The sequence below is a fragment of the Notolepis coatsorum genome (assembly GCF_963971535.1).
Source record: "Notolepis coatsorum genome assembly, chromosome: 8".
Classification (NCBI taxonomy): Eukaryota; Metazoa; Chordata; class Actinopteri; order Aulopiformes; family Paralepididae; genus Notolepis; species Notolepis coatsorum.
Window position 1 is genome coordinate 10151807 of NC_140172.1, and position 13415 is coordinate 10165221.

Sequence of the window (13415 nt, forward strand, 5' to 3'; positions counted from 1 at the left end):
TATTATTATTATTATTATTATTATTATTATTATTATTATTATTATTATTATTATTATTATTATTATTATTATTATTATGCAACATTGTAATAGTTATAGGTATAAACAAACATACAGACAGGGGGGGTTGGGCGTTTATTTGCAGATACAGACACAGCTGGTTGAACAACATCTATATCTGTGGTAAGAATGCAGATATTCAATTGTATTTCTGTGACAATGCGCGTGGCGCACGCCTCCCGCGCCGCCTCGAATCCGATTGAAGCGGAAAAGATAGCTTGCCGCTCGGGAGCCGCTCGCGAGGCGCGCTCCCGCTTGCGGCCAGTGTGCCTACTAGCGTCCGTTAACATGGGAGCGGAAGTGAAGAGGCAGCCGCCCGTCCGTCAGTCCGTGTTCATTCGTCAGCAGTGTGCCCGTGCTGTGAGGCTCAATCTGTAACCAGACACCAGGAGAGGTAGAGACATGAGGCTCAATCTGTAACCAGACACCAGGGCCCTCATTCATCAACGTGACTTACGCACAGATATGTGCTTAACCTGTGCGTACGACCATTTCTAAGCAAAGTGTGGGATTCATCAATTTCAACTTGAACTTGACTTCGTGCTTATATTTACGCACAGCTCGGAGCATGCGTAGCTGACGCCCAGTGGTAGAATATGGGGACTGCAGACGGACGGCATAGATCAGTTGCATGCATTAGTTTCAAAGCGGAAATAAGCTTGACTGATGTGTTCTGTATGACCCCCGTAATTCATTATAGTTCATTGTGAAATAGCGATATTAGTGTAATTATTGTCAAACCCTAAATAGCATGTGGAATAGGTCTTTCTCTCCGAATGAATGCAGGTTTATATATATAGCGTTATCGGGTGCACTGACTGCGCTCGCAGGAACTGTTTTCAGAGATAGCATCAGATAGGGATGAATGAATGAATGAGGGGCAGTCTAATTACAGAGAGAACATAATATTAACTAGAGTCCACTACCCGAGACACCTCCTTCATTTGTACCGCAATTTGGGACCCAAATTGGAGCTATGAGCTTAAAAGCTTTTCCGTGCTTATTTGAGAAGGTCCAGCTGCAGAGCCGGAGAGACAGACAGCAGAGAGACAGACAGACAGACAGATAGACACTGTTCCACAGTGTGTGTGTGACCACTAGTCTCCTAGTAGAGACCCCCCCCCCCCTCTGGACCACCTCCCAGTAGAGACCCCCCCCCCCTCTGGACCACCTCCTAGTAGAGACAAGTTTTCTGAAATGTATGTTTATATATGCAAATGAGGCACTTCACCATTAAATATGTGGACATTTATGGATGCAATAAGGCAAAATGAAGTAAAATGAACAACTAAATGTGTGTTATTGACGTTTTATTGTCACTAGTTTCATAGAAGACATGTTTAGGAAGCAAAATATAACAAAATCTCAAAATCAACAAAAAAAGTATATTTGCCTATTCACCTGCAGTGTCTCGCCTTAATCCTCATCTTCGTCTTCTTCCTAGAGAAGTCTCTACTAGGAGGTGGTCCAGAGGGGGGGGGGGGGGGGGGCTGAGTCTCTACTATTAGACTAGTAGTCACACACACGCATGCACGCACACACACACACACACACACACACACACACACACACACACACACACACACACACACACACACACACACACACACACACACACACACACACACACCACACACACACACACACACACTGTGGAACAGTGTCTGTCTGTCTGCCTGTCTCTCTGCTATCTGTCTCTCTGCTGTCTCTCTCAAAATAGTATAAGTGCTATCTTGGCCCTGAGAGTTGCTCTCCGGCTCTGCAGCTGGACCCTTCTCAAATCAGCACGAAAAAAGCTATAAGCTTATAAAACGATTTAATATGCTAAACTTCGTTTTAAATTCTTTAATTCACTTTTGTTTATTTCATAAGGATTTTCCCGACATAATGCTACCTGCCCCGACCAGATCCGTGATTCTGTTGCGATACAGATGAATTATCTACTCAGAATAGTATTATAAAGTGGCTATCTTTTATGCTGTAGATCAGTGGTTCCCAACCTTTTTCCCCCCAGGGACCCCCAAACATCTCTGATGAAATTCGCGGACCCCCTCCTAATAAGATACCATAAAATACGTTTTTTTTTTTCATTTTAATAACAAACTGCTTATACACAGGCATATGCATCACAATTAGACCCACTATGCTTCTTTGACTTGTGCCTTCAATCAACAAATCTCATCTTGCACCATATGCATTTCAAAATGTTTGGCCAATATTCAAATCCTGTATTCATCCTCTCAAATCAGTCCCTAATGGTGAACGGTTTGCATTTATGGAACAAATCAATGCAACAAATTAAACTAAATATGAGACAGGAAATTCCAATCAGTAGCAGAGAGAATCTGTCCTAGCTGGGTTTAATACCTTTTTTTGTCATTTTAATAACAAACTGCTTATACACAGGCATATGCATCATAATTAGACCCACTATGCTTCTTTGACTTGTGCCTTCAATCAACAAATCTAATCTTGCACCATATGTATTTCAACATTTTGGCCAATATTCAAATCCTGTATTCATCCTCTCAAATCAGGCCCTAATGGTGAACGGTTTGCATTTATGTTGAATGAAGTAAGAATCCACTGCAGTAAAAATATCCTTATCCTTATCAAATAAGGTTGACTGACATGAGAATGTCCTGCTTCAGATCCTCATTTTCGATATATTGCACATAAACGATGAGCACAGCCTCGTCTGCGACAGTTGTAGTTTCATCAAGTTGTATGGCAAATGGACCCTTTCTAAGCTTTTCTGACAGCTGCTGCTCGCAATCACTTGACATCTTATCAATTCGGTCTTTCAGTACATTGTTCGAGAGTGGTACTGATTTTAGTTTATCCGCCACCTGTGGGCCGCACAGTTTCTAAACCATTTTGATGCAGGCTGGTTTGATGAGCTGCTCGCCAATATTGTGCGGTTTCTTTGCTTTTGCAATTAAAAGCGAACACTCAAAGGAGGCTTCGGTAGCCTTCTGTAAATCACTGCCACCCCTGCTCCACGCTACTCTAACATCAACAGGCTTGTTCGCCTTGAGAGACTGTTCTTTCCTCCGGAAAAAGTCTGCATCCTTCCCAACGGTTTCTGGGTGCTTAGACGCCTGATGTCTCTTCAGCTTGCTGGGCTTCAGGCTCGAGTTTGCCAACTTTTCTCCACAAATCACACACTCAGGTCGTTTGTCTGGTCCCTCAGTGAAGCCCATGGTGATGTAATTTTCGCGATTGCTGTAGGTCCTAACTTTTTTTGCAGATGAGCTGCCGTCATCTCCTTTTCGTTTGTCACACATTTTCGCCTCTGGCAGCTGACTGCAGACGAGCCGAGAAAGTTAACTAGCGTGCTAGGCTAGCTACAGAAAGTGATACAGTCAACTGATTCGCGTTTTAGCGGCTACCCGGTAGCCTACTGTTAACGTTCAAAAATCATGTCTAGATGTTTATTTATTTATCTTTATTTTTTATTGTAGTGGAGAGACTATTCATGCTTCTGATGATAAAAATATGCTAATTAAATATTTCTCTAAAAAAAAAAATCAAATCATCTGTGGTCTGGCGGACCCCCTGCGCCCCCTGGCGGACCCCCAGGGGGTCCGCGGACCCCAGGTTGGGAATCACTGCTGTAGATCACTGCTGGTATGAGCATGCAGAACCTTTATTTCAGCGGGGACTGTAGTATTTATTTGACGTTACTGTACAATATATGTGTATTAAAAGACGGAGCTGTCTTTTATTGTATTATAATAATTATTAATATTAAAAATAAATTAAGAAAGGCATTCTTATTCCAGCTTGCATTAATGACACTAACGGGCAACGGCAAAACAGTGGTTAATGGTCTTTATTAGTGTTTGCGGTGTCCAGGCAGCAATGGTCTTTTAGGAAGTTAATAGATATAATATCCGACAGTGTACAACACCCTCGGCTTAGTCCACTTTTCCACATTTCATGGGGGTGGTCCATTACCGTATATGGTTAATCGGGGAGGTTCTGGTATGCAAATACGTGAAAGTGTGCACGAGCCTCGGCGCAGGGCCAAGGTGATATTTATCATGACAGGTGTGCGTAGAACCTGCGTACGCACGTGTGGTAAATCCCGTTTCTTTTGTGCGTGCACGCATTCTAAATTCTGTGCTTACGTGTGGAAATAGAACATTTTCTACGTCACGTTGATGAATGAGGGCCCAGGAGAGGTAGAGACATGAGGCTCAATCTGTAACTAGACACCAGGAGAAGTAGAGACATGAGGCTCAATCTGTAACCAGACACCAGGAGAGGTAGAGAGACATGAGGCTCAATCTGTAACCAGACACCAGGGCCCTCATTTATCAACGTGGCGTACGCACAGATATGTGCGTAACCCGTGCGTACGATCATTTCTAAGCAAAGTGTGGGATTTAACAATTTGAACTTGTGCTTGACTTTGTGCGTATATTTAAGCACAGGTCGGACCATACGTAGCTGGTGCCCGTTGGTAGAATATATTATTACAACAAGGAAATAAGCTTCTGTGCATTAGTTTCAACACTGGCATGTTCTGTATGAACCGTAATTCATTATAGTTCATTGTAAAATAGCAACAGTAGTGTAATTATGGTCAAAACCCTATAAATAGCATTTGGAATAATAGGTCTTTATCTCCGAATGAATGCAGCATGGTTTATATAGCGTTATCGGAATATACGGGGTGTACTGACTGACTGCGCTCCGCGTAACTCAACTTGTTATTATTTTGCGCACAGACCGCAGAAACACGGGAACGTTTTGATTATATTTAAAAGGCTTTACGTTAAACGAAACAAGTGGAATTTCGAAGCTGTAAGCAGAATACAAGTCATATGAACACCCACAATATAGTGTTCTTCCCCTTCCTACTGTATAAGAACGAATAAAAAACGCATTGCAATGAGACCAGGGTGTATGTGTATTACAAAACCCTTGCAATAATGTGTCTTAAATGAATGAAAAGCATACATGCTCTGGACACAGAGCATATATCATGTGGGTGATATGACTTGTATTATGCTTACAGAATTCCATGTATTTAGTTTTACAATGTCAAAGCCTTTTAATATAAATCAAAACGTTCCCGTATTTCTGCAATCTATGCGCAAATTTAATAAGAAGTTGAGGTAGATACACACTCAGAACGTATTACATGCTGGTATGCTGATAGACTCAGAGTAAACTATTATATGAATATGAATATGATATGATATAAGGTATACACTGGTCCGTCGCATACACTGGTATGCGCAAGTTACTGTTGTATAATGTAGGCTATGGCTGCTATTATATGTAATTAATTTTTTTGTATCCACTTTTTCTCCCATTTTTCTATATTTTCTCCCATCCCAATTTCGTATCATCCAATTCAACCCTCCCCTGTCACGAACGCTGTTTCTTGCCTCCCACAAGCCGGCTGCAATGTGGACTAAGTCATACATAGCACAAGTCCCCTCCGGTACTTGAGGTAACAGCAGTCGCATCTTTTCACCTGCGCAGCTCGATCTCTCAGTGGCGAGGAGTAACGCGTGGGAGGCTCACGCTGCCCCCGACACTTCCTGATTCTACTGCGCAGGCGCACCAACCGACCTGTAGGAGTCGCTGTCCACAACGCCCGATCCCCACCCATCAGTTTCCCACCCCCTAATACGGCCAATGTCTATTAGTACGGACGACCAGCTAAACTGAAAGCAATGTGGAGCGCTGGGCTCGAACAGGCGAGCCCAGCGTCTCCAGTATTTGCGGCGAGCACCTTGCCCACTACGCCACATAGCCGCCCTATTATATGTAATTCATATAGGTTACCTAATAGTATATGATTTTTAGAGGCATCTATTTTGTTGTCGGTATTATTAGGCTAATACCGACAACAACAGGGGGGGACCCTGATGTAAACAAGACAAACGTCTTTCTCTTGTCTGCATCCCCTTAACAATTGTGTGTATTGAGCCGTACTGTATAGTACCCATTCTGCAATCTGTTAAATAAAGTTTTCATTCATTCATTCATTCAAAATAGATGCCTCTAAAAATCATATTATAGCCAATCGAACACAACTAATAAAGGCATTCATATTACAGCACGGTTATAATGACACACATGATGAATTGAAAATGGGGGACCCTGATGTAAACAAGACGAAAGTCTTTCTCTGGTCTGCATCCCCTTAATAATTGTATGTATTGAGCTGTACTGTAGGCTACTGTACCCATTCTGCAATCTGTTAATAAACTTTTCAATCAATCAATCAATCAAACCACCAACGCCAAACAGTGGTCAACGAACGGTCTTTATTAGTATTTTGAGCTGTCCAGGCAGAATTGCAGCAATGGTCTTAGGGAGCCGTTGATATCTGACATCACCGTTTACAAGTCAGCCTTTTATTTATCCCATAACACGCGTTGTGTCTTCTTGGTTCGACAGCGCCTCAGTGAACAATCTCCGTGAAGTTTCTCAGAGTTCCGCTCGGGTCAGTCCATTATTTCACATCCCATGGGGGGTGTTTCATCAGTTTCATGACCATATATGGATAATCATGCACGAGCATTGACGGTAGAACAAAGAGGTATTTATCAACACGGAGGAGCGTAGGACCTGTGTACGCACGGTTGATAAATCCCGTTTTTTTTGTGCGTGCACACATTCTAAATTCTGTGCTTACGTATGAAAATAGAATACTTTCTAAGAAAAATTGATAAATGAGGGCCCAGGAGAGGTAGAGACATGAGGCTCAATCTGTAACCAGACACCAGGAGAGGTAGGAGGACATGAGGCTCAATCTGTAACCAGACACCAGGAGAGGTAGAGACATGAGGCTCAATCTGTAACCAGACACCAGGAGAGGTAGAGAGACATGAGGCTCAATCTGTAACCAGGCAGCCTGATCATTTGATTCATCAGGGACAACCCCTCCCACCCACTATACACAGACTTGGCTGACAGGAGGAGCATGTTCAGTGCTAGGCTCACACTACCTAAATGCAGCACTGAACGGCACAGGAAGTCCTTCATTCCAACAGCCATCAGACTTTACAATGCATCACTGTGCCTCACTGCATCACTGAGCACAGAGTGACAGTTACCATCTTCCAGGGCCCTCATTTATCAATTTCTCTTAGAAAATGTTCTATTTCCATACTTAAGCACAGAATTTAGAATGTGTGCACGTACAAAAAAAACGGGATTTATCACACGTGCGTACACAGGTCCTACGCACACCTGTCATGATAAATATCACCTTGCTCTATACGCTGAGGCTCGTGCACACTTTCACGTATTTGCATACCAGAACCGCCCCGATTAACCATATACGGTAATGGAACACCCCCATGAAATGTGGAAAAATGGACTAACCCGAGCGAACTCTGAGAGACTTCACTGAGAGCGAGATTGATCACCGAGGTCCAACCAACAAATTGAACGTATAATCTTCGGTGCGCCGGGAGCCAAGTATGTTGACTGACCCAGTCCTGCTACAGGACCAGCACATTGACAGAAATAAATGACAAGATGACCCGACATTAAGCACTGTAATGACTGAAATTAAATCAATTTCAGCAGGCCAACTCTGCGCTCTACAATGCCTATTATGTGCGCTCGTCATGAGCCCGTGGTACTTCTGGTCAGAGTCATTATGGCTTCAGTGGATAACCCTGATCTGCATTGTGATGTTTTAGATACCCCAGTAATAACATTACAATTGAATTAAATACAATTAGGCCTGAATGAGACTCCGGCCACCGGCACATTATCAGCCAAAATGCGCATCGCGGATTATCTGTACATTGACCAAGTGGAATCCCGTTCACATTACTGGATTTGTTTATTGATGGAGCAAACTGAGAGCTTGTTCACAGAGGCGCTGCCGAACCAAGATATAATATGATGTGTATAATATAATGTGTGTAGAGGCATATGATACAATCTATTCTGTTGTTGGTATTGGGTAGCCTATATGAATTACATATAATAGCAGCCAGCCTACATTATGCAACAGTAATTTGCGCATATATAATAACACACAGCCCTGCGAAGCCTGCATACAGTAAACTAACTTGATCATTAATCTAGCTGTTGTATCTTTACGCTTATGAAAACATTAAATAATATGTAGGCCCCTATAGGCTATAGGCCGTCGCTTTAGCCTATATTCTCAAATGGCATTTAATGGCTATCCGAGTCCTCGATATCCTCGCGGACAGACCAGTATACCTTTATATCATATCATATTCATATTCATATCATAGTTTACTCAGCCTACCAGCATGTAATACGTTCTTTGTTAGAATTCAACTCGTTATTATTTTGCGCATAGATTGCAGAAATACGGGAACGTTTTGATTTAGGCTTTGACATTGTAAAACTAAATAAGTGAACTTCTGTAAGCAGAATACAAGTCATGATATCACCCACACGATATATACTCTGTGTCCAGAGCATGTATGCTTTTCATTCATTTAAGACACATTTATTGCAAGGGTTTTGTCTACACATACACTCAACAAATAACCTCAGTCTATTCTCGTTGCAATGCGTTTTTTATTCTTTCTGGTGAAGAACACTATATCGTGGGTGTTCATATGACTTGTATTCTGCTTACAGCTTCGGGGTTCCACTTATTACGTTTAACAATGGCAAAGCCTTTTAAATATAATCAAAACGTTCCCGTATTTCTGCAATATATGCGCAAAATAATAACGAGTTGAGTTACGCGGAGCGCAGTCAGTGCTTATTTCCTTGTTGTAATAATATATTCTACCACCGGCGTCAACTACGCATGGTCCGACCTGTGCTTAAATATACGCACAAAGTCAAGCACAAGTTAAAATTGATAAATCCCACACTTTGCTTAGAAATGATCGTACGCACGGGTTACGCACATATCTGTGCTTACGTCAGGTTGATAAATGAGGGCCCTGGACTCTTACTTTTGAAACAACACTGTGCAATATTACACCTATTGTAGACTTCAGTATATTTTGACTGTATTTATTTAGGAGGGATCCTGATTCCCAAAGAGAAGAACTCCTCAACCATCGACCAGTTCCGCGAGATCAGTCTTCTGAACGTGGAAGGAAAGATATTCTTCAGTGCTGTGGACCAGAGGCTCTCAGTATTCTTGCAGAAGAACAACTTTGTCGACACCGCAGTGCAGAAGGCAGGGATAAGTGGTTTCTCAGGATGCCTGGAACACACAAATGTCATCTGGCACCAGGTGCAGACGGCCAAGAAGGAGAAGAAATACCTGCATGTGGTTTTCTTAGATCTTGCCAATGCCTTCGGATCAGTGCCTCATGAGATTTTGTGGACAGCGTTCAACTTCTTCCAAGTCCCAGAGGGCATCACAAGGCTGGTCAAAGCCTACTTCCAAGACCTCCAGTTCTGTGTTACAGCACAGGCCAGTACAACTACCTGGCAGCACATCGAGATAGGCATAATGGCGGGCTGCACCATCTCTCCACTGGCGTTTACCATGGCAATGGAGCTCATTATTCGAGCATCTCGATCGGTGGTTGGATGGGAACGGTTGAAGAGCGGGCTGCGTCCTTCCTCCAATCAGGGCGTACATGGATGACATGACGACAATAACAACAACAAAGGCATGCACCAAACGCCTGCTGGATAAACTCCAGGAAAACATAAAATGGGCACGAATGGAGATTAAACCCAGCAAATCCCGCAGTATCTCCATTGTCAAAGGCAAGCTCACCAATGAGAGGTTCCACGTTAACAACGAGCCAATACTAACAGTTCTGGAAAAGCCTATCAAAAGCCTTGGCTGCTGGTATAGCGCAGAACTCAAAGACTCGAAGCAGGTGGAACAACTCAGGCAGGATACAATCAGTGGCCTCAAGCAGATCAACAGCACTGCTCTCCCTGGGAAGCTGAAGCTGTGGTGCTTTCAGTTTGGACTGCTGCCCTGTCTCATGTGGCCAATTGCCATCTATGAGGTCACTCTATCCCATGCCAATCGGCTGGAGAGGCTGGTGAATGCACATGTGAGGAAGTGGCTTGGACTGCCGAGAGGCCTTAGCAGCATAGGCCTGTATGGCAACGGAGCCCTCTCCCTACCAATCTCAAGCCTGGTGAAGGACAAATGTGCCAAATCAAGGCTGGAAATGACTCTCACAGAATCCCGGGATCCATTCGTCAGAGGTGCTGCTCCAACCCTAGCAACGGGGAGGAAATAGAAGCCATCTGCAGCAGTTGCAGTGGCAAAGACCGCCCTCAGATACCGGGATATAGTGGGGCATGTCCAACATGGCAGAGAGGGCCTTGGTTTTGAAGCAACTACAGCCACATGGCAAAAGGCTACTCCAACCGAACGGCGGCACATTGTGGTGGAGGAAGTGTGCCACCAGGAGGAAGCAGCCAGGTGTGCCAAGGCAGTTTCCCAAGCCCAGCAAGGCCGCTGGATGAAGTGGGAGGGCGTGGAGAGGAGGAAAATCACGTGGAATGAACTGTGGAGCATGGTGTCCACACATATGATGTCCTGCCCTCGCCAACCAACCTACATCTCTGGTATGGAGAGGACCCAGCCTGTCTCCAGTGTGCAGCCCCAGCAACCCTCAAACACATCTTAGTGGGTTGCAAGACCAGTCTAACTCAAGGAAGATACACCTGGTGCCATAACCAGCTACTGAAGTGCTTGGCTGCCGAACTTGAGAACAAGAGAGTAACAACCAAACTACCTTCCCACGGAAAACAACCTTCATCCGGGAAGGGGAGAAACGGCAGACCAAGCCATCACCTCCGAACTCAGGCCCACTGAACGCAGCCCGGGATTGGGAAATGCAGGTAGACCTCAGCCAGAGGCTTACCTTCCCACTTGAAATTGCAGCGACCAACCTGCGCCCAGACCTGGGCCCTCATTTATCAACGTTGCGTACGCACAGATATGTGCTTAACCCCCGTGCGTACGATAATTTCTAAGCAAAGTGTGGGACTTATCAATTTGAACTTGTGCTTGACTTTGTGCTTATATCTACGCACAGCTCGGAGCATGCGTAGCTGGCGCCCGGTGGTAGAATATGTTTACAACGCGGAAATAAGCACTGACTGTGCTCCGCGTATAACTCAACTCGTTATTATTTTGTGCATAGATTGCAGAAATACGGGAACGCTTTGATTATATTTAAAAGGCTTTGCCATTGTTAAATGTAATAAGTGGAACCCCGAAGCTGTAAGCAGAATACAAGTCATATGAACACCCACGAATCGTGGGCCACGATATAGTGTTCTTCCCCCTTCCTACTGTATAAGAAAGAATAAAAAACGCATTGCAACGAGAACAGAGGTTATTTGTGTATTACAAAACCCTTGCAATAAATGTGTCTTAAATGAATGAAAATACATGCTCTGGATACAGAGCATATATCGTGTGGGTGATATCATGACTTGTATTCTGCTTACAGAATTTCACTTATTTAGTTTTACAATGTCAAAGCCTAAATCAAAACGTTCCCGTATTTCTGCAATCTATGCGCAAAATAATAACGAGTTGAGTTCTAACAAAGAACGTATTACATGCTGGGTGGGCTGATAGAGTAAACTATGATATGAATATGAATATGATATGATATAAGGTATACTGGTCCGTCCGCGAGGATAGCGAGGAGTCAGATAGCCATTAAATGCCATTTGAGAATTAATGCAAAGCGACGGCCTATAGCCTATACATATTATTTAATGTTTTCATAAGCGTAAAGATACAACAGCTAGATTAATGATCAAGTTAGTTTATTGTGCAGGGTTTGCAGGGCTGTGTCATGTGCTATTATACATGCGCAAGTTACTGTTGCATAATGTAGGCTATGGGCTGGCTGCTATTATATGTCATTCATATAGGCTACCTAATACCGACAACAAAATAGATTGTATCATATGCCTCTACACACATCATATTATACCCGGTAGCCAATCCATATTCCAGCATGGTTATAATAATGACACACCAACGCGCCAAACAGTGGTTAACGAACGGTCTTTATTAGTATTTTGAGCTGTCCAGGCAGAATTGCAGCAATGGTCTTAGGGAGTCGTTGATATCTGACATCACCATGTACAAGTCCGCCAGCATTTTATTTATTATCCCATAACACGGGTTCGGCAGCGCCTCTGTGAACAATCTCTCGTGGAGTTTCTCAGAGTTCGCTCGGGTCAGTCCATTATTTCACATCCCATGGGGGTGTTTCATTACCATATATGGATAATCGGGGCGGTTCTGGTATGCAAATACGTAAAACCGTGCACGAGCTGCAGCGTAGGATCAAAGTGATATTTATCAAGACAGGTGTGCGTACGACCTGTGTACGCACGTGTGATAAATCCCGTTTTTCTTGTGCATACACACATTCTAAATTATGTGCTTAAGAACAAAGATAGAACACTTTCTAAGAATTGTTGATAAATGAGGGCCCTGGTCCTCTGGTCCAAATCTTGCCAGCGTGTCTTCATCGTTGAGCTGACGGTCCCACGGGAGGAAGCCATCGATGAGGCATTCAAACGGAAGAGGCTGCGATATGCCAATTTAGCAGGTGAAGCAGAGGGGCGGGGCTGGAATGTGAAGGTGTGGCCAGTGGAGGTGGGCTGCAGAGGCTTTGTAGCCAGTTCAACCACAAGGCTCCTGAAGGAAGTAGGGATCAGAGGACAAGCCCAACGGAAGGCAATCAAAAAACTTGCCACTGCAGCAGACCGGAGCAGTCACTGGCTGTGGCTGAAACGTAGAGACGCATCATGGGCTGCTAAATGAACGCGTGGTGCCACCATACGACACACACCCAGGCCTGATCAGCCTGTGGTGGGCCAACCTCTGCAGAGGGTGTATTGTGATAAATGGCCGAAACACCCAATGAGGTCGGGGAACACAACTGAAGATGTGTCGTACTGGTGGCACCACATGATCATTGCCAAATTCCACCCCACCCAAGAGGATATCTCCAAGCTGAATTGTTGTGCTGAATATTTAGGGATCTTTAACAACTAGTTCTATTAAGAATCCTGTATATTTTATTCTATTCTTATTCTTAGGCAATTTGTTTTGTTATTTTTATTCGTCACTTGCTCTGTCTAAATGTTTAATGTGAGCGATTTGCAGTGTCAAATTTCCCTCGGGATAATAAAAGTATTTCTATTCTATTCTATTCTATGGTCTGACCCCAGACAGAGATTTGACTATTACAGTACATTAAAGGCCCAGTAATAATTCTAGGAGGTTTCTTATTCCAGATAAAACGGTGGTTTCTCTATCTAGTTAAATTAGAAAATTATTAGAAAAATACTTATTAATAATGATGGGGATGCATTTAAAAAAAATTGGGAGAATATACATTTTTACTCCAATTCCAATAAAGGTT